Source organism: Rhinatrema bivittatum, chromosome 2 (assembly GCF_901001135.1).
Source record: "Rhinatrema bivittatum chromosome 2, aRhiBiv1.1, whole genome shotgun sequence".
In the NCBI taxonomy this organism is placed as follows: Eukaryota; Metazoa; Chordata; class Amphibia; order Gymnophiona; family Rhinatrematidae; genus Rhinatrema; species Rhinatrema bivittatum.
The window spans coordinates 115307291-115329383 of NC_042616.1; positions in this window are offsets into that span (position 1 = coordinate 115307291).

The following is a 22093-nucleotide window of genomic DNA, read 5'->3' on the forward strand; positions in this document are numbered from 1 at the left end:
ATAAGGTACTTCAAGGGATTAATACTTTGTTGTTGTTGGCTCAGGTCATTTCTTTGTTGTCAATAAAGTTGCAACCCTTATATACCAACAAAGAAATGCTGGTCTTATTTTAGATATGTGAGGTGAGGTGAGTCCCTGCTCTACATGTTAAAAGTTTATAAGTCATTTTGTATGAAAGATGCAGTGTAAAATACAATTATATTCTATTGTAAAGGATTTTAATATCAGTGTTTCAGGTATGAAAGCTAACAAGTCTGACAGAAATTAATTTTTTGGATGCCAAAACTTTATCCAAGTTAGTTTTTCATTTCTGTGTTTGATTATATATTTTTTTATATTTAGGGACTTTTGTAAAACCAGTCATGCTTCTAGTCAACACCTACACAAAATTGATAGAAAAAAATAATACTGATTTCATTCTCATCTAAATGAAAAATAATTTTAAATAACTTCCCATTTTAAAAAGCAGTCTGAACCATACATAATCTTTTTTCAGTAACTTTGGAGCAATGTAAGTGTTTTGTTATTTGTATGTAATAATTAAAAACATGATTATAGTTTCTCCTGGCTCTATCAAGCTGCAGTATGCTCTATATTGTGTAATTACTTTAATGCTATTTTATTCTTTATTCTTTGTATAATCTAATGTAGGGGTTGTCTCATTATTATTGAAACATTTCACAGAAAATACAATACTATGTACAATCCTACCTATTTTCAGAGAATTTTCCATTTACTGTGGGCACAGCAAAGAAGTCAGAGAGCAATAATTTTGTTGCAACCTAGAAGAAGGAACAGTGAAATATTCAATACTTTTCTGAGCTAATTTCAACTATTAACTATAAAATGTATGATTCAGGTTAAATTTAACAAGATGGATGTTACCTCAACTCTGCAGATTATAAATTGCACTCAAGATCTTTTATGTTATTTCATTATTGTTATTTGTTTGGAAATATAATTTGAAAGACATGAGATTCTTACAAATGCACCAAGTCAACATCTATTCTTCAAAAACACAAAATAATTGTTTGAGGAAACATAGGACTTGATGTGCCCAAATCCTTTTTGGCCTCCGGAGAGTGAATAGAGTCAAAATCCTGAATAGTACCTGCCCATAAAAAAGACAGATATTTGATAACTAACATAATTAGCACATGAAAAAGGAGGAACAACTATAGATGCTCCATTAATACCCTCCACTGTACCTACAGAAATGCCCACAAAGGCTTACTCATTGAAATACATATACACCTTTCATCCATCTCTCATGAGTCATCAGACACAGATTATTACTCTTCTGATATACTAAATTTATGTAAATCATTGCTCTTGCTTTATACATATGTAGAAAGTAAAACATGCCTCTATAGGTCATTTAAAGGTAAATTCTCAAAGAGCCACTGAATGGATAACATAAGTGGTTAGCTTTAGCGATCTTAACAGAAAATTTCAACCAAACCTAACAAGCTACTTTTTCAGCTGAAAATTCTAAATTAACAGTTAACAATGTGAACATCTATATTTAGGACTGCTATTTGTACGGTTAGGGTTATCTACCTAACCTTAGGGGGTCATTTTCTATCCCTATGGCACGCGAAAAGTGACTTTTCGTGTGCGTTGCTAGATAGGAGCAGAGTCGGGGCGGGGTCAGCACTGGAAGAGTAGGAGTTGGGGCGGCGTTGGGGCGAACACCGTGGAAACTTCGCTGGCAGCGAAAAGATTGTATCCTTTATCACTGCCAGTAGTGCTCAATAGCACCACCTTTCACGGTGGCGCTATTGAGGACGAAAGTCGGCAGCGATAACACTGCGTTGGTGAGATCGCTGCCGGCTTTCGCAGGCCCACCCCCTGCTTTTCCCCCCACCGCCCTGTTACCTTGCGATTCAGGAAGGCGTGCAAAGATAGAAAATCCAGCCCTTAGGGCCTCATTTTCTAACGTATCGCAGGCCTGCAATACTTTAGGTAATGAGGGGCAGGGGCTGAAATGGGGAGCGGTCCTGCACTAGCCGGCAGCGATCGCACCCCTGCGGTGCGATCGCTGCCGGTTTCGCACCCAATAGCGCCACCATTGAAGGTGTAGCTATTGGCCGTGAAATAGGACACAAAAAGGCCCTTACCTTTTCATCGTCCACGGCGTCTTCGCAGAGTCGGCCCCGGTGACGCCACGACTCATCCTCTTCCAGGGCCGACTCCACCCCCATCTTGCTATCGCACGCGATAAGGGACTTTTCGCGTGCGATCCGTCTGGTAAATGACCCCCTTAGTTGGTTAGCATTGAAAATCTGCACTAACAGGCTAATACATAAACCCATCTCAGGAAGGATCCTGGAGCAAATCCTTTTTTTGACTAGCAAAATTTGGCTGCTTTGTGAATCTAAATTAAATTTAAAAATATTCCCCCACTGACTACTTAAAATGAAAGGTTTAATCAGCTAACTCCCAAAGTTAGGAGGTTAAACCTTTTGAAAATCCACTTCTCTGAATATGCTATATTTCTTTGACCTACTGTATCAAATATATTACCTAATGGGTCTAGGTAGTAAGTTGTGTTGAAACCTAATATGTAGAATATATCAGCATTATGGTATACTAACAACCAAAACATATCTGTGTGTGCTAAAAGCTAGTCATAATAGACACTAGGGATGTGAATCGTGTGATCGATCGTCTTAACGATCGATTTTGGCTGGGGGAGGGAGGGAATCTGATCGTCATGGTTTTTTTTGTTAAAAAATCGTAAATCGGGGGAGGGCGGGAAAACCGGCACACCAAAACAACCCTAAAACCCACCCCGACCCTTTAAAACAAATCCCCCACCCTCCCGAACCCCCCCAAAATGTTTTAAATTACATGAGGTCCAGTGGGGGGGTCCCGGCGCGATCTCCCGCTCTCGGGCCATGGCTGCGTTAATAGAAATGGTGCCGGTGGCCCTTTGCCCTTACAATATGACAGGGCAAAGGTAGCGCCGGCGCCATTTTGGTTCCTGTCACCCGACGTCATGAGTACAGGAGATCACTCCCGGACCCCCGCTGGACCCCCAGGGACTTTTGGCCAGCTTGGGGGGAGCCTCCTGACCCCCACAAGACTTGCCAAAAGTCCAGCGGTGGTCCGGGAGTGACCTCCTGCACGTGGGCCGTATTGCCAATATTCAAAATGGCGCCGCCGCTACCTTTGCCCTCACTATGTCATACGACCCGTATATTTTGAATATTGGCAATACGGCCTGAGTGCAGGAGGTCGCTCCCGTACCCCCGCTGGACTTTTGGCAAGTCTTGTGGGGGTCAGGCGCCGGTGGCCCTTTGCCCTTACAATATGACAGGGCAAAGGTAGCGCCGGCGCCATTTTGGTTCCTGTCACCCGACGTCATGAGTGCAGGAGATCGCTCCCGGACCCCCGCTGGACCCCCAGGGACTTTTGGCCAGCTTGGGGGGCCGCCTGAACCCCACAAGACTTGCCAAAAGTCCCACGGGGGTCCGGGAGCGACCTCCTGCACTCGGGCCGTATTGCCAATATTCAAAATGGCGCCGGCACTAATTTTGCCCTCACCATGTCATACGGGGGTCCGGGAGCAATCTCCTGCACTCGTGACGTCGGGTGACAGGAACCAAAATGGCGCCGGCGGTACCTTTGCCCTGTCATATGGTAAGGGCCACCCGCGCCATTTCTATTAACGCAGCCATGGCCCGAGAGCGGGAGATCGCGCCGGGACCCCCCCACTGGACCCCAGGTAATTTAAAACATTTTGGGGGGGTTCGGGAGGGTGGGGGATTTGTTTTAAAGGGTCTGGGTGGGTTTTAGGGTTGTTTTGGCGTGCCAGTTTTCCCACCCTCCCCCCTCCCCCGATTTACAATTTTTTGATGATAAATCAGGGGAATTGCTATTGTATCGCGGCTCTAATGATTTTTGATGATTTAAAATATATCTGATGATTGTTTTAAATCATCAAAAAATGATTCACATTCCTAATAGACACTACTGTTAATGTTTGCCTTCTTTTGCCTTATACTTAATCATCGGCTTTTGTACAACGTTTTTTGGAATTTTTTATGCAAATAAAGGTCTATTACTGATACCATCAATAAAAACAGCACATTTAACTCAGGTTAGATATAGAGCAATCTCACTCGTGAGGTAAAAATTCTGGAATGCCATGCCCTTGAAACTCAGATTTCAACATGACCTCAAGTAATTTAAGAAGGATTTGAAAACCTGGCTATATACACAGGCTAGAGATGTGCAGAGGGAAGCCATACATTGCATTCGGGATTCAGATTTGTCGGGGAGCACATACGTGGCATTTGGCCATATGGCGCCCCGATGCGTTAATACGGCAATTTCTATTCATGTCCCAGCTAAAATTAAAATTAACTACAACCCCCCACCCTCCCCCAAGACTTACCAAAGCTCCCTGGTGGTCCAGCGGGGTGTCCAGGAGCCATCCCCTGCACTCTCACACCCTTGGTGCCGGTTTCATCATGGCACCGATAGCCTTTGACCTACTATGTCACAGGGGCTACCAGTGCCATTGGTCAGCCTCTGTCACATGGCCATCAGCATCATCTTGTGCTCCTACCATGTGACAGGGGTTGACCAATGGCACCGGTAGCCCCTGTGACATAGTATGGTCAAAGGTTATCGGCGCCATTTTGATTACTGGCAGCCGATGGCCCAAGGGCAGGAGATCGCTCCGGGACCCCCGTTGGACCCCCCGGGGACTTTTGGCCAGCTTTGGAGGGGGGGGGCATTCTGACCCCCACAAGACTTGCCAAAAGTCCAGCGGGGGTCCGGGAGCGACCTCCTGCACTCCAGCCGTCGGATGCCAGTACTCAAAATGGCACCGATTGCCTTTGCCCTCACTATGACACATGGACCGACGGGTTCTCTAAAGCACCTTTAATTCTTTCTTTCAAGTAAGGTGAGCAAGGCCTGTAGGTTGGCTTAGGGATCTAGCCTGACCAATAAGTCCTTGGTATGGGCCGCTAGACTCAATCAGAAGTGAGTATGCAGGGTTGGTTCATACCAGTTCAGATCATTTCATAACTGATTAAAATCCATGGTATATTCAGTTATACTCAATGACCCTGGTGTAGCCCAAGATCTTTCTTTCTTCCAACTGAACGTGACCTGGGACACCGAAAGCTGGGAGATGGCAGATACAAATGGGTCTCTTTGGTTCAGGACTGGATCATCTTATTCCAGAAATGGCATTACCCATGACAGGGCTATATTGGTGCGAAAGCTAATCATAAACAGAGTTTTGAAAGTCAAAAATATGGACTTTGCCAAAATAGGGACAGACTTGAAAGTAGAACTAGAAAGCTGGGAGAAAATGAGAGAAGTGGAACAACAGTGGGCCAAACTAAAAGGAGCAATTACAAATGCACAAATCTATATGGAAGAAAAATAAACAAAAGTAAAAGAAATTAGAAACTGATCTGGTTTTCAAAGGTCATGGCTGATAAAATAAAGGCAAAAAAAACAACATTCAAAAATATAAAGGATCTAAAAAAGAGGAATATAGGGAAGAATATCTGGTGAAACTGAGAGAAACAAAGAAATAAATCAAGAAAGCAAAAGGTCAAGCAGAAGAAAGGATTGCCAAAGAGGTAACGCAAGGTGACAAAACATTTTTCAGATATATCAGAGAAAGGAGAAAGATCCAAAGTGGTATAGTGAAACTGAAAGGTAAGAAATATCAATGTGTGGAGAAAGATGAAGAAATGGCTAAAATATTAAACAAATACTTCAGTTTGGTTTTCTCTAAAGAAGACCCTGGAGAAGGACTGTCATTAGTTGACAAGACTGTGGATAGGGGTGGAGTAGACAAAACTCCATTTACAGAAGAGAATGTATGGGTAAAGCTAGGAAAACTGAAAGTTGACAAGGCCATAGGATACTGAGGAGGATTTGAGATATGCTAGAGGGTATACTGAAGGACCTGTTCAATAGATCCCTGGTAACGGAAGTGGTGCTGAAAAATTGGAGAAGACTGGTGGTTGTCCCGCTTCATGAGAGTGGGAGCAGAGAGGAGGCTGGAAACTACAGGCCAGTTAGCCTTACATCGTTGGTGGGAAAATTAATGGAGACTGCTGAAAGAAGGGATAGTGAACTATCTACAATCTAGTGGGTTGTTCATCCCAATGCAGATGGATTCACCAGGGGAAGGTCCTGTAAGACAAAGCTGATTGATTTTTTTTGATTGGGTGACTAGAGAATTGGATCAGGGAAGAATGCTGGATGTGATTTACTTGGATTTTAGTAAAGCTTTTGACACAGTTCCACATAGGAGACTCGTGAACAAAATAAGAAGCTTGGGAGTGGGTGCTAAGGTAGTAGCGTGGATTGCAAACTGGTTGACTGACAGGAGACAGCGTGTAATGATAAATGGAACCTACTTTGAAGAATGAAAAGTGTTAAGTGGAGTGCCACAGGGATCGGTTTTGGGGCCAGTTTTATTCATCATCTTTGTGAGCAACCTGGTGGATGGGATAGAAGGTAAAGTTTGTTTATTTGCAATTGATACTAAGATCTGCAAGGAGTGGACATGTCTGAAAGAGTAGAAAGAATGAAAAGTAATTTAAGAAAGCTTGAAGAGTGGTCAAAGATTTGGCAGCTGGGATTCAATGCCAAAAAGTGCAGAGTCATGCATCTGGGATGAGGCAATCCATAAGAGCTATATATGATGGGCAATGATAGACTAATGTGCATGGAATGGGAGAGGGACCTTGATGTGGTAGTTTCTGATGATCTGAAGGTGGTGAAGCAATGTGACAAGGCAACAGCTAAAGCCAGAAGAATGCTGGGCTGCATAGAGAGAGGAATAACCAGTAAGAAAAAGGAGTTGATAATGCCCTTGTACAGGCCCTTGGTGAGGCTTCACATGGAGTACTGCGTTCAGTAGTGGTGCTTGTATCTCAAAAAGGATAAAGACAGGACAGATGCAGTCCAAAGAAGGGCGACCAAAATGATGAGGGGTCAACATTGGAAGACTTATGAGGAGAGGCTGAAGGTTCTGAATAAGTACCCCCTGGAAGAGAGGAGGTGCAGGGGAGATATGATACAGACCTTCAGATACCTGAAAGGTTTTAATGATGCACAATCATCAAACCTTTTCTGTTGGAAAGAAATCAATAGAACTAGAGGTCATAAAATGAAACTCCAGGGAGGAAATATTTCTTCATGGAGAGGGTGGTGATTGCCTGGAATGAACTTCCAGAGGAGGTGGTAAAGACAAAAACTGTGAAGGAATTCAAAGGGGCATGGGATAAACAAGGTTCACTCACCATCCTTGTCCTATTATTATAAGCAGTTGAAGGGTCACACCCGTTGTGATCCTCTCCCTTGGTTGGTTGAGAAATGGAATGGTGAGAGAAACTTTGAGCTTACTAGTTCCCTGTTGAAGACTAGTTTTTCTAAGATAGCGTCTGCCTCACCAAACATTTATTTCAGGGAAATGCAGCATAAGTTTCTTTAGAGGACCCATACGTCTACTGTTGTAGATTTCCATTCCCACATTGTAAACTCTCCTCTCTGTGTGAACTGTAGGCGGGAAGCTGGGTCCTTTACTCATTTATTTTGGGCCTGCATCTATATTAAACGCTTTTGGGCTCGAATTACCAGCTATTTAACTGATTTGGTGCATGCCCTTCTCACCCAAGTGGTTATTGTTTGACGCCATCCCCAGCAGACTGTTTCAGAATCTGGGGACTAGATTCCTGCTACGCAAGGCATGTTATATGGGGAAAAAGTTAATTCTGCTGCACTGGCGGGGCACCGACCCGCCCACTTATTGGGCATGGCGTAACCAGCTTCATAAAATGATGTTAATGGACGAAATGGCATCACAGACCACCCCTAAACAGCTGAGGCGATTTAAACAGACGTGGAACTTGTACATTCAGTCATTGCCACCGAATTCCAGGAATCTACTCTTGCGAGGCTCTAGCCATGGACAGTCTTCCTGATTGATCTTACCAGGACCCTATTAGCATTTTCTTGGACCTTAACCACACCATTGTATCTAGTGCTTGGGGAGGGTGGTGGGAGGGGAAGGGTGGTGGGAAGTGGGGGAAAGGGGGGGTGGGGACCTGAGGGTTTAAAATTGAGAAATATTTAAACATTTAATGTGGAGGCCAGTTCATATCTTGAGGTGCAATTCTATGCAATTTTGTGATAACATTGTTTATATCTTTGTATCTCTATTTGTTGCTAATAAAAACTACTTAAACAAAAAAAATAATAATAAAGAAAAGAGTGCATGGTGGTACAGACAGCAACCCATGAAAACCCCGACTTTTACAGTTTGGGGAACAATTAAACATGGGTGTAATTGCTGATGCGGCTTTAATACCCTTAATCCCCGATACTTTTGATGCAGCTACATCATTGCTCTTTGCTTCCACAGCAAGGGTTAATGGAAATTGGATTCAAACAGCATGCGAGGGCCCTGAATTTTACAGTCTGGGAAACTGATGAGCATGAGGGTAACCTGCACGGTGCAGCAGATACTGGGAAAAACTTGCTGGCCAGACTGGGTAGATCATTTGGTCCTTTTCTACCATCATGTCTATCTTTCTATAAAAACTACCTTCAATGGTTCCAACGGACACAAGTGTAGGAATAGATGAAACCATAGCTTGAATTGGTGCAAAAAAACCCCACAATCATTTTTATTTCTGTCAAACTTTTTGGGACATTGCAATGAGAGCTCTGGAGGTGGTGGATCCTATCAGGACTGTACACTCTGACTTCTGGAAGAACCCTGAGAGTCCAGCTTTAGCTGTAAGGCATGAAACTGAGCCTGCATCCATTGTATTGCCTCCATACGGTCTTTTAAGCATTTGGGGTCTGCAGGAAGCTGCTTCATTTTAGCTGTGCCTTTTGCTGATTCAAGATGTCACCATCTGCTCTGCTGAGGGCAAAGAGATACCATGCCTGAGTAAGGCCATACCTCAGAGAGGCTGAGCACTCTGAAACAGGTATTTTTCTGCATGAAGCAGCTGACATTCTCCTTGGGGCGGGTCCTTGGTTCCAGGCAGCCACCAAGACTAACCAAGCATAAGCAGGGGACACTCAAGAAACAAGAACCCAGAAAAGAGCAGGACCCAGGAATGGAGCAGGTCCCAGGAACAAGCAGTAAACAGGCCAGGCAAACAGTAGTATCAAATATTGAACTTTATGAGGACTGTTGGATAGGGAAATAGAATATCAGGAATTATTTGGAGAGGAATGGAGAATAAAACAGAGAATATCAAAATGCCTTTTTATTGATCCATGTTGAGATCACACCTTAAGAACTATGGGGCAGATTTTAAAAGGGATACGTGCGTAACATAGGTGTGTAACCCTTTAAAACCCCTCCTGCGCGCGCCAAACCTATTTTGCATAGGCTCAGTGACACGCACAAGCCCCGGGACGCATGTATGTCCTGGGGCTTTGAAAAAGGGGCAGGAATGGGGCGGAGCATGGGCGGGGCACTGGTCCGAGGGCGGGACAGAGATCTGCGGCACGGCGGCCATGCTGGGGGATCTCGTGCCGGCAGCCGGCCGGCATGCGCAAGTTACGCCTGCCTCAGGCAGGCATAAAGAAGAGAACAAAGGTGGGAGGGGATTTAGGTAGGGCTGGGGGTCGGGTTAGATAGGGGAAGGGAGGGGAAGGTGGAGGAGAGCGAAAGGAAAGTTCCCTCCGAGGCCACTCCGATTTCAGAGCGGCCTCGGAGGGAATGGGGAAAGCCATCGGGGCTCCCCTAGGGTCGGCGCGCGCAAGGTGCACAACCATGTACCCCCTTGAGCGCACCGACCCTGGATTTTATAACATGCGCGTGGATGCGCGAGCATGTTATAAAATCTGGCGAAGATTTGTGCGCACCGGGTTGTGCGCACAAATCTACGCCCGCACATACCTATTAAAATCCATCCCTATATGCAGTTCTATTCACCCATCTCTTAAAAGAAATAATGGAACTAGGAAAAGTACAGAAAAGGGTGATAAAAATGATAAAGAGGACAGAATGGATCTCTTATGAAAAACTAAATAATTTAGAGCTCTTCAGCTTGAAAAGAGGATATGATAGAAGTTTATAAAATTATGGAGTGGAATAGGTAAATAGAGGGCAATTATTTACCCTTTCAAATAATGCTAAAACAAGGGACACCTAGTGAAACTAACAACCAACAGATTTAAAGCAAATCATAGTACTTTTTTACTCAATGCCCTTATCAAGCTAGCTGTGGAAATTGTTTCCAGATGATATGGTCAAGATGACTAGTATTGCAGAGTTTAAAAGTGGTTTTAACAAGTTCCTGGAGAAAAGGTCTACAAAAAAATGATTACTCTGTTAGAACTGGAGAAGTCATTGTCTATCCCTGGGCGTTAACAACAAGAAATGCATACAATTTTTAGGATCTGCTGGGTATATGAGACCTGGACTACCCACAGTCAAGCACAGGATGCTGGACTCGATGGACCTTGCTCTGGCCCAAAATGGCACATCTTATTCTCTTATTCATATGTTGCATTTGTTAGGGATGTGCATTGGTGTGAAAGTGATGATGATGATGATCATAGTTTATTTATGAAATACATTTCCATCTGGGGAGGTCAAAGCCTGTTACAAATAGACATATTTTATGTATGATGCAATGAAATGACAAATGCATGGAATTGCCCTTGGGTTGTTTTGTTAATTTGTCAAATAAAAACAAAAACAAATCCTGATTAAAATTCAGTATTTTTTTTCCTGCTGAAATTCAGTTTTTTTTTCTCTTTTTATTTGTTTTGGCAAATAGCACACATATTTTCAAAATAGTGATCACTATTTCAGAATAGTTGGTATTATTTTTAAATAGTGCACACTATTTGTCGAAACAATTAAAAACCAAAAATAAAGACCCCTTCCAAAAGAAACAAAATATGAATAAAAACCTCCCGCCAGTGAAACGAAATGAATAAAAAATGTTTGGCTTTCACACTCCTTGCATTCTTGCCACGCTCATGCACACTTTTTTTTTCAGCATTTCAAATTCTATGGCAATTACTGGCTAGATGAGGATGGAAAAAACCCACACAACCACTTTTACACAGACACTGATTCAGAAAATGCAACAGGAGATTCTACTAAAGGAGAGAGATAGAGTAAAAATACACAGACAAGACATCATATGTATAAGAGAATAAAGACAGCAAAGGCCTACATCAAATATCCACTAAATCTACCAAACCTCCACTCCTTATTCCAGGTACTGTCCTCATCTCTTCTCTCAGAATTTATCCCGAGGGCACATACAAAGCAGCCTTTTATAGGTTCCTTCCACAGGTAGGGCATGGAAGAAAAGAGGGTGTGAAGCCAATCAGTGATTCTGTTCCATGTGAAATATGATGACAATACTTCTAGGGATTTCTCAAGACAGCAATTTTATGTAGGCAGCTTCAAATAAGTATAAAAGCTGAGACTGTCTACATAAAGTCATTGATTTGAGAAATCCCTTGAAGCATTGTCACCTTATTTATTTCACATCGAATAGCATCACACTCTCTTTTTTTGCTATGTGCTTTTTTTGTGAGATCCGTATTTACTCCACACTAACTATTTGCCTTCCACAGGTAAATTGCTGTTTCTTATACAGAATCTTAAGAGGCCTCATTCCTTTCAGCTTTATTCAATTAAATGCATCCTTTCCTCAATTAATCCCACCTATAATGTCCTACTTTAATTCTTCTCAGCCGTGACTTCCTGTTTTATCTCAAAGCTTTATGTTCTTTGTTGTTGTGTCTTGTTTGCCTGTCTTGACTGGATTGTGAGCTCAAAGGAGCAGTGAATGTCCATTATGAGGTAACTGTTGCGCGTCCTGGCCACGCTGGTGCCGCGACCGGGCCTGCTCACCTTGGGATCTCCTCCATGGGCTCCATTCCGTCCTCCCCCGCAGCAGCAGCCAGTTCTCGGCGTCCTCAGTTCCTACCCCGAATGCATCTGTCATCCCAGACCTCTCAGCGGAGCTCCCGCAGGGGCTCCGCATCCTCGGTGTCCTCGCCCCCGCCCCTAGCCGCCCTCATTTAAAGGGCCCAGGGGCGGGAACCTCGGGCCGGATGCCTCCTGATGACATCACGTAAGCGTCCTATATAAGGCGAGGGCCTTCCCTCAGTTCCTCGCCTTGGCAAACGGGTCGTCACACTTGTTTAAGCTAGTTGCAGTCCTGTATTCCTGCGTTCCTTGTTCCTGTGCTTGTTCCAGTGTTCCTGCGTTCCTTTTTCCAGTGTTCCTGCATCCCTTGTTCCAGTGCTTGTTCCAGTGTTCCTGCATTCCTGTGTTCCTGTGTCTTCCAGTGCTCCTGCGTTCCTGGTTCCCGTGGTCCTTCCTGTGTTCCAGTGTCTGTTCCTATTTCCTGTTCCATGTTCCACTACCAGGTTGTACTTTCACGGACTTATATTCGGTACTGACCTCGGCTTGCCCCTGACCATGTTTGGACCGCTGCCTAGAACTGGCCTTTTCTTGCTACTGACCACACTCGGACTGATACCTGAAACTGACCTCTGCTTGCTACTGACCACACTCGGACTGATACCTGGAACTGATCTCTGCTTGCTTCTGACCATGCTCAGACTGATTCCTGGAGCTGACCCTGGCTTTGGCTGACCACCCTCGGATGAATACCCTAGCTTTGACCCTTGCGCTCCTTACGGACATTCTCCTTGCTTCTCCTATGACCACAAGGCCTACCTGTTCTGATGCTACCCGTGGCCTTCTACAAGTTAGACCACTAGGCGCTGCCTATCCTGACTGGAGGACTTTCAGTTCATGTTCCATTCCAGTGGTCTCCGGTACTCTCTGTTCTGGTCTAGCTTATCTGTCTCCTCTGGCACATTGATATTGCTCTTGGTGGGCACACCTCTCCGCTACCTCTCCGGGAGACCCCCAGAGGCCCACGTAAGCCCAGGCGGTCCGGGAATCCAAGGTCTCAACCCACGGAGCCCCCAGACTGTTATAGGTGAAGCTCCAGCGAGCCTCTGTCTCCTCGTGTGTTCCGCCTCCTGGCGGCAGGCGCGCTCTGGGAACCCTCAGAGAGCCGTACCTATTGTGCGCCAGGCCAAGGGTCCACCTCCAGCACAACAGTAACTTTAAGACTGCCTGCATTGGTGTAAAGTCTGTGGACTGGTTTTTCCTGTGGACTTTATACTAATTTTCAAACATAAGAAAATGCCATACTGGGTCAGATCAAGGGTCCATCAAGCCCAGCATCCTGTTTCCAACAGTGGCCAATCCAGGTCCAATCAAAGTCAGTTTACACACACAAATTCTCTTGAAAATTATCCCAGGAAAACTACCTGCACACAATTAACCCTGCTTATTTGTGCAGGTAGTTTTATGGGGCAAAATATGAGCATCCTTTTGAAAATTAAAAAGTATGTAAATAAGTTCAAACCAACCCAACTCCACCCACAATTACTCCTTTTCACTCTGCACATACTGGTAAACGTGCATGCATACAGGCATTACTAATGTAAGTTTACTGCTACATAGGGCTGGTAAGTTTGCACTGTTGTACCAGTAGTAATGGCTTTTAAAATTACCCTCTCTGCATCTCTGTACAAATGATAGTAAGAATAACATGAGTTCAGATGTACATGACAGGATTTTAGAAAGTACTGCTTTAATTCAGGAGATTGACAGGTAGTTTGAAACAATATTAATCATCTCATCTCATAGGTTTGTGGCCTGAGCATTCAAGCATTCCGAAGTAAATAAACTGATATTATGGCACATCACAATGCAGTGAAATGAAACTTTCTGGTATTTGTTGAAGGAAAGGAACATGGTCCTTCATGTTTGCTTACGAAGCTCATTAAGGTGATGAGAGATATCAGAAGGCTCACTTCTCACTGAGCTGCAGACTGTATGTGGTGGAGGAGTGCAGTACCGTTTTACTCTGGGCAGATTCTTTCCTCACTGACATGATTCAATTGTCAAGGACCTGCTACATATCAAGCTGAGGCTCGACATACACTAGTCTGTTCATATGAAATTAAGGCCATCTGGAGCTCTGGATAGTGTTTTCTGATACAGTTTAAACTTTTAGTACACATGCAGTGACATTTTAGGGATTATCCACACTAAGGTATATGTCTTTCTGCTTATAAACAGTTTTTCAGTGATTGCCAAGATACCAACCTCAGTGTGTTCTGTCTGTATATAGGCACTCAGTTTGAAAATGTGTGGGTTTGTGTGAATTAATAATCTTAAATATCTGCCCCCCCCCCCCCCACACACACACACACACCAGGTGTCTGGCTAACTTTTATGTGCATAGATAGTATAAATGGACAAAAAAAGGAGCAGCATTGGAGCACGTCTGGGGTGGGAATTTCAGATTTAACTGGTTAGCATGATAGTCAGTGGTAACCAATGAAATCTTTACAGACAACTTTGTCTGCACAAATTTCTGTCCTAAATCAAACTGTGCAAGATTTGCTCTTTTAGATTTATTTGGTCAGCTGCATATCTACCCAAATTAAATAAAGGCCTGATTCACTAAGGCAATTCTCCCATTCTGTGTCTATGGGGAAATGCCTTGATGAATCAGGCCCTAAATGTGGGTAAATATTTGTACAAAATTATCCAGTTAATCGGTTTATTTTGTCCACTCAGCAATTGGTGACTATTAATCTCGCAATGTTTCCCCACTTTTGTTCAGTCAAATCAACGAGGTTATATTATTTTCAGAGTAGCAATTAAAAAAATTGGTAATCATTATTCACTTTAAAAATAGGAGCATAGAAACATGATGTTATATTATAATATATATGATTATAATATAATTATGTAAATAACTCTCAATCCCCACACCTCTTGATGTAAACAATTACCTGCGCATTCCTAATAGACCTTCATAATAGGCGTCATTGTGTGGCAATCCATGCCTGTCAATCACTCTACCTTATATTTAATCATAGGTCAGTCCATAGTACATTTTTTTTAAGGATTTTTATAGTGCTGTAGTGCTCCGTGTGTTTAAAATACTAAAATTATCCACTGTGCTATTAACACCTCTAACCAAGCTTTATATCTTCTTAGTACTTAATACTCAGTTCTTTAGTACTTAGCTTTTAGTTGCGAAATCACAACTCCTGCCCAATTTTTCCAATCGGATAATCCAGCAATGCGACCGATACCACATTGCTAAGTCTGTGCCCAACGCTGTACAGGTTTCAGACGATGTCGTCCTTCCTCAAGGGCAAAAATCTGCGCCACAAACAGAATTTAAATCACTGCGGTTAATGGTATTATCACTCAAACACAACAATGTATCAGCTACTCACTCGTTACTGCATCATAATGGCTCTCGGCGTTTTTTTTCTGTGCTTCTCTTCCGGTTTGAATTTCCCTCCTCCATTTTAAAGCCCCTCATCGTTACGTACCATCTACGTCACTTCTGGTATCAGGATTCCCATTTACTGACAACTTACCCTCGCGTTCTCAAGGCCCCTTATCAATGCGTTACATCTCAACTGGTGTTACAAAGAATACCAATCAATGATGCCGTTAAGTCCTAAGGGCGTGACTGTGCTCATGCGGAAAATCCATTGTTGTTCCCTTAAGTTTAATACAAAGTTAGGATCACCCCCTCGCATGTTATCTGCAATAACATCTAATACTCGCCACTTAAGTTGTTGAAAAGTGTGATGTTGTTCTGAGCAATGAGCCACCATCGGAGCTAACATTTTACCCGTGTTAATGCAACTGCGGTGTTCTATTAGTCTAACTCGTATTTGCCGCTTCGTGCGTCCAATGTAGTACAAGTTACAAGGGCACACTACAATATATATTACCCTCGAGGTGTCACATGATGAATGATGTCGTGCTTTGTGCACTAGTCCATTTTTGTCAACCCATTCGTCACCTTCAATGGCCTGACTACACATGGAGCAATGATTACAAGCCCAGTGTCCTTTCAGTTGGGTGGTATTACTTAATGTAACAGGTGACATGAAAGAATGCATGACCAAATCTCCCACATTCTTGCCTCTACTGTATGTAATCAAGGGGGACGTTCTGAAAATGCTGTGTGTTTTTAACACCAACCAATGTTGATGTAATATTTTGGAAATTGCACTACTCTGGTTCGAATATGGTAATGTGCACACTATACGATTATCCTCGCTATCCTTCTGGGTATCAAGTAAAAGCCACTGCCGTTCCGCATTATATGCTCTCTTGTATGCTTTCTTGATGTATTTCACTGGATACCCCCGTTCCAACAATAGTAACTTAAGCAATGCAGCTTGTGATATATATTCAGTTTTAGAGCTGCAAATCCTACGAAGCCTCAAAAATTGGCCCATCGGTAAATTCTGTCGCAAATGATGCGGATGAAAGCTGGAATAATGAAGGAGAGTATTCCTCTCACATTCCTTGCGATATAGTGTGGTATTGAAACTGCCATTGTCATAATTGATAGCAATGTCCAAAAAGTTAATGTCAGCACGATCAAATGTGATGGTGAACTGTAAGTGCTCATCCAATGTATTCAACCACCGGAAGAACTCCTGGAGACCCATTTCATCTGCGTGCCAAATACAGAATACATCATCGATGTATCTTGTCCAATGAGATACTGGACTAAACTCTGACTGATGGTATAATTTATCTTCCTCAAATTGACACACATAAAGATTAGCCAAACTTGGAGCCATGGTAGCACCCATGGCGGTCCCACTGATTTGTTTATACCACTGATTTTGGAAAACAAAATGATTTTCACATAGCGCTAATCGCGCTATGGCCATTAAAAAGGATGTCGGAATGCGATGCGGACGTTCTCTATTATCCAGATACTTCTCCAAGATCTTTAAGGTGTCTTCTTGAGGTATTGAAGTATACAGGGATTTAATGTCCATAGTTACTAAAAGCACTGAATCTTCTACTTGGAGCTCTTGTAATTTGGACAACATATGTTTAGTGTCCTTACAATAAGATGTCGCGCTCTTCACCATGGGATTGATGATTACATTGATAAATGTAGACAGTGGCTCTAAAAGGGAACCAATAGTTGTAACAATTGGACGGCCTGGTGGATTATGCAAACTTTTATGCACTTTAGGCACCATATACAAAGTTGGAAATCGTGGATATTTCACCCGTAGAAATTTCACTTCCTTAGTCGTCAAAAAACCTTCGGCGAACGCATCTTCTAATAATATATTGATCTGTGTTTGAAGTTGTTGCGTTGGATCTTGTGCGAGTGGTTCATAAATATGTAAATCCTGTATATGTTCTAAAACCATAGTCTCATATTTAACACGATTCATAATCACCACTGCCCCTCCTTTGTCTGCTTTTTTGATGACAATCCTGTCATCATTTTGTAATTCATGTAAAGCAGCAAATTGCTCCCGATTTAAATTATAATACGGGGGAAACTTAACTCTTTCTAATTGTTCTAGATCACACAACACAAGATCTATATAGGTTTTTATTGCCGGATCCATGGTGCCCGAAGGTAACCATGTTGATTTTGGAAAAACCAATGAACAATCGATTTTAAATTCAATTTTCGAAAAAAACAACCGCAGTTGTAATTTTCTAAAAAATTTATACAAAAATCTACGGCAAGTGAACGGGTCATAAAATTGATATGGCACAAAAGATAAACCTTTGGCTAGCACTTGTAATTGATTATGAGATAAACTAATGTCCGACAAATTCAGGACGTTGGATTCCTGGTTTGGGACCTCGTCCACGGACGTGATTCTATGTCCGGTGCCGCTGGTTGACGTGTTGTCCGAAAAAACCTTCTGTTGTTTGAACGATAAGACGAACGATAATTACTTCTACCTCGTTGTGGATATTGATAACCGGCTGAAGCTACATTAGCAGTATGATATGTGCTCTCATCAGATGAAGATGAAGAAGTATCTTCCGAAGAACCCGCGAAGGCTTTTTGGACATTGCTATCAATTATGACAATGGCAGTTTCAATACCACACTATATCGCAAGGAATGTGAGAGGAATACTCTCCTTCATTATTCCAGCTTTCATCCGCATCATTTGCGACAGAATTTACCGATGGGCCAATTTTTGAGGCTTCGTAGGATTTGCAGCTCTAAAACTGAATATATATCACAAGCTGCATTGCTTAAGTTACTATTGTTGGAACGGGGGTATCCAGTGAAATACATCAAGAAAGCATACAAGAGAGCATATAATGCGGAACGGCAGTGGCTTTTACTTGATACCCAGAAGGATAGCGAGGATAATCGTATAGTGTGCACATTACCATATTCGAACCAGAGTAGTGCAATTTCCAAAATATTACATCAACATTGGTTGGTGTTAAAAACACACAGCATTTTCAGAACGTCCCCCTTGATTACATACAGTAGAGGCAAGAATGTGGGAGATTTGGTCATGCATTCTTTCATGTCACCTGTTACATTAAGTAATACCACCCAACTGAAAGGACACTGGGCTTGTAATCATTGCTCCATGTGTAGTCAGGCCATTGAAGGTGACGAATGGGTTGACAAAAATGGACTAGTGCACAAAGCACGACATCATTCATCATGTGACACCTCGAGGGTAATATATATTGTAGTGTGCCCTTGTAACTTGTACTACATTGGACGCACGAAGCGGCAAATACGAGTTAGACTAATAGAACACCGCAGTTGCATTAACACGGGTAAAATGTTAGCTCCGATGGTGGCTCATTGCTCAGAACAACATCACACTTTTCAACAACTTAAGTGGCGAGTATTAGATGTTATTGCAGATAACATGCGAGGGGGTGATCCTAACTTTGTATTAAACTTAAGGGAACAACAATGGATTTTCCGCATGAGCACAGTCACGCCCTTAGGACTTAACGGCATCATTGATTGGTATTCTTTGTAACACCAGTTGAGATGTAACGCATTGATAAGGGGCCTTGAGAACGCGAGGGTAAGTTGTCAGTAAATGGGAATCCTGATACCAGAAGTGACGTAGATGGTACGTAACGATGAGGGGCTTTAAAATGGAGGAGGGAAATTCAAACCGGAAGAGAAGCACAGAAAAAAAACGCCGAGAGCCATTATGATGCAGTAACGAGTGAGTAGCTGATACATTGTTGTGTTTGAGTGATAATACCATTAACCGCAGTGATTTAAATTCTGTTTGTGGCGCAGATTTTTGCCCTTGAGGAAGGACGACATCGTCTGAAACCTGTACAGCGTTGGGCACAGACTTAGCAATGTGGTATCGGTCGCATTGCTGGATTATCCGATTGGAAAAATTGGGCAGGAGTTGTGATTTCGCAACTAAAAGCTAAGTACTAAAGAACTGAGTATTAAGTACTAAGAAGATATAAAGCTTGGTTAGAGGTGTTAATAGCACAGTGGATAATTTTAGTATTTTAAACACACGGAGCACTACAGCACTATAAAAATCCTTAAAAAAAATGTACTATGGACTGACCTATGATTAAATATAAGGTAGAGTGATTGACAGGCATGGATTGCCACACAATGACGCCTATTATGAAGGTCTATTAGGAATGCGCAGGTAATTGTTTACATCAAGAGGTGTGGGGATTGAGAGTTATTTACATAAGTTACACTGGTTCCCTTCTCAAATTAAAAGTTAGAGGACGACATTAGGGTTTCATTGTTTATAATATAATTATCACAGAAGTATAACAACATAGAACATGTGGGCATATAAATCCCATACAGCCTACCCAGTCTGTCTATCTAACCTTCCCCTCTAGGTGCAGTGACCCTCCCACTGTCCATGGCAAAGTTTATGTAATGGGGTTTCTGATATTACTAGCTCTGGGCCACTAGATGTTTTGCATACAAGAGCAGAAGTTAGAAAAGCCCTTCATCTCTGAATTCTCCTATGAGGAAAAAGGGTCTGGAACCCACTCGACCAGTCTCCTTGGGTTTAAGACAAAAGGAAGGGTTATTATTATGGGGTGCATACCCTAGGGAGGAGGAATAGCCTAGTGGTTAGAGCAGTGGACTATAGACCAGGCTTCAAGTCCTGCTGTTGCTCCTTGTGACCTTGGGCAAGTCACTTTACCCTCCATTGCCTCAGGTAGAAAAACAGATTGCAAGCCCTCTGGGGATAGAGAAATACCTACAGTACCTGAATGTAAACTGGTGTGATATCTTGATTGAGATCAAATGTCAGTATATTAAACAAATAAAATGCTATAAATGCATGAGAGAGGGAGAGAACCTCTATAGGAACCAATATGTCACTCTACTATTTATACCAATGTAAGAGGGGACACTTATAACTCAGGGTGAAGTTTGAGGGGCGGGGTAGGGTTTGGGGGTCAGTTTTACATACACATTCAGAGGTACAAACAGCAAAGTTGACATCAGTGAAGATTTTCTGTCATTTGGAATGATGAAAGGTAAAAGAGGAGTTATTTGTACAATGTACTCTCTACCTAGCTGGATGCACTCTTTATGTAGCTACAATCAAGCTAGGTAGAGAGTACCTAGTTTTCAGTCAACAGAAGAAAAAAAGCCATGCAGGATGGAAGGGTGTGCACATATTTTCTTTACACAGTCCTGCCTGGCTCTTGGCCTTTGGCTCAGAGAAGGTAACCATCCAGGTTGGGTAACAGCGAATGACGCCATGAGCTTAGCAGAACTAAAATCATTGAAAGCTGAGACTGCGAAGGGCCTGAATCACTGAATTCTAAACAAGCAGTGGTCCTAAAGGAGCTGTAAACCCAAGCCAGGAAAAACCCTCCTACCAAGGGAGTAGAACAGAAGGACAGTGGCAGATCCAGAGATGGAGTGGTCTCCCAGAAGGAAGGGAACCCCAGGGGCAGATCAGCAGGTGACTCTGCATCCCCCTTGAACAATGGACCCCATAGGCATATTGAGAAGTGCCCAGGAGGGTGCGGACCCCAGTGGTACATTGAGTGGTCCCCCAGGAGGGTATGGTCCTCAATGGCAGATCAAGCAGTCCCCCAGGAGGGTGTGGACCTCAATGGCAGATTGGGAAGTGACCCTGAACAAGGGGATCTGAGGCAGATTGAGCAGTCCCCAGGAGGGTGTAGAACACAGCAGCATTCTAGGAGGTGGAGTCAGGTCCCCCAGGAGGGTATAGACCCCAGCAACAGATAGACCATTCCCCCAGGAGGGCATGGACCCCAGCAGAATTCCAGGAGGTGGAGTCGGGTCTCCCAGTTGGGTTTGGACCCCAGTAAAAGACTGGGAGGTGAAGTAAGGTCCCCAGGAGGGTGTGGACTCTAGCATTGGCATGGACCTATCAATGGAGCATAATTGTCACTAAGGAGATGGCAGTAGTTTAGATACAATGGACCCCCCCCCCCCCTCCGGCCAACACTCCCATCAACCCAGTTGCTTTTATTCACATGGGTGAGACTTGGGATAAAGGGGAGAGGATAATAATAATATTTGATTAAGCGGGAATATAAGAAGTCCCTTCTATATGGTGGTATACTGTGGGGGCCAACAATCCCAAACTGCCAAATAATAAATTTTCTTGCTACCTTGTGGAAATGTATATAGTTGTGTAGCCTGAGACAATTAACTATTAGTAATTACGTGTGCCGTTTGACATCCTATTAGCGATGTACATAGTCATGTAGAAATGTATATACTTATTACTCATATAGTCTAATCAACCTGTATATATTTGTACATACTGCCAGCCTTGTTCACAGTCCTATTTTTTTCCTGGGGTGAAGGTAAGGAAATCCCACCCATTGACACCTTCTTCCCAGGTGGAGGCACCAGGTGCCAAGAATGCAAGGGCTAATGGAGTCTGCCCTAGAAGGGGCTCCCGCCAAGTTGGTCCCGGACTCAGGAATACCCTGTGCGGTAAGCAGTCAAGGGGACATTACATACATCACAGTCCTTGACTCCCAGACTCATTCTTTATAAAAGGCTTGCAGTATCTCAGAGGAAAGGGGCAAAAGAAACTCTAATGATGGCCAATCTGCAGACAGGGAAGTTTTTGCCCCATAGGCAGCTCACAGCAGTCTGTCAGTTAATTTCTTTTCTGGGGTTTGTGTTAGTGTGCCTTTCTCTGATCACAAACTTTTCTACTAGGAGGATGAATGGGGGAAGGGG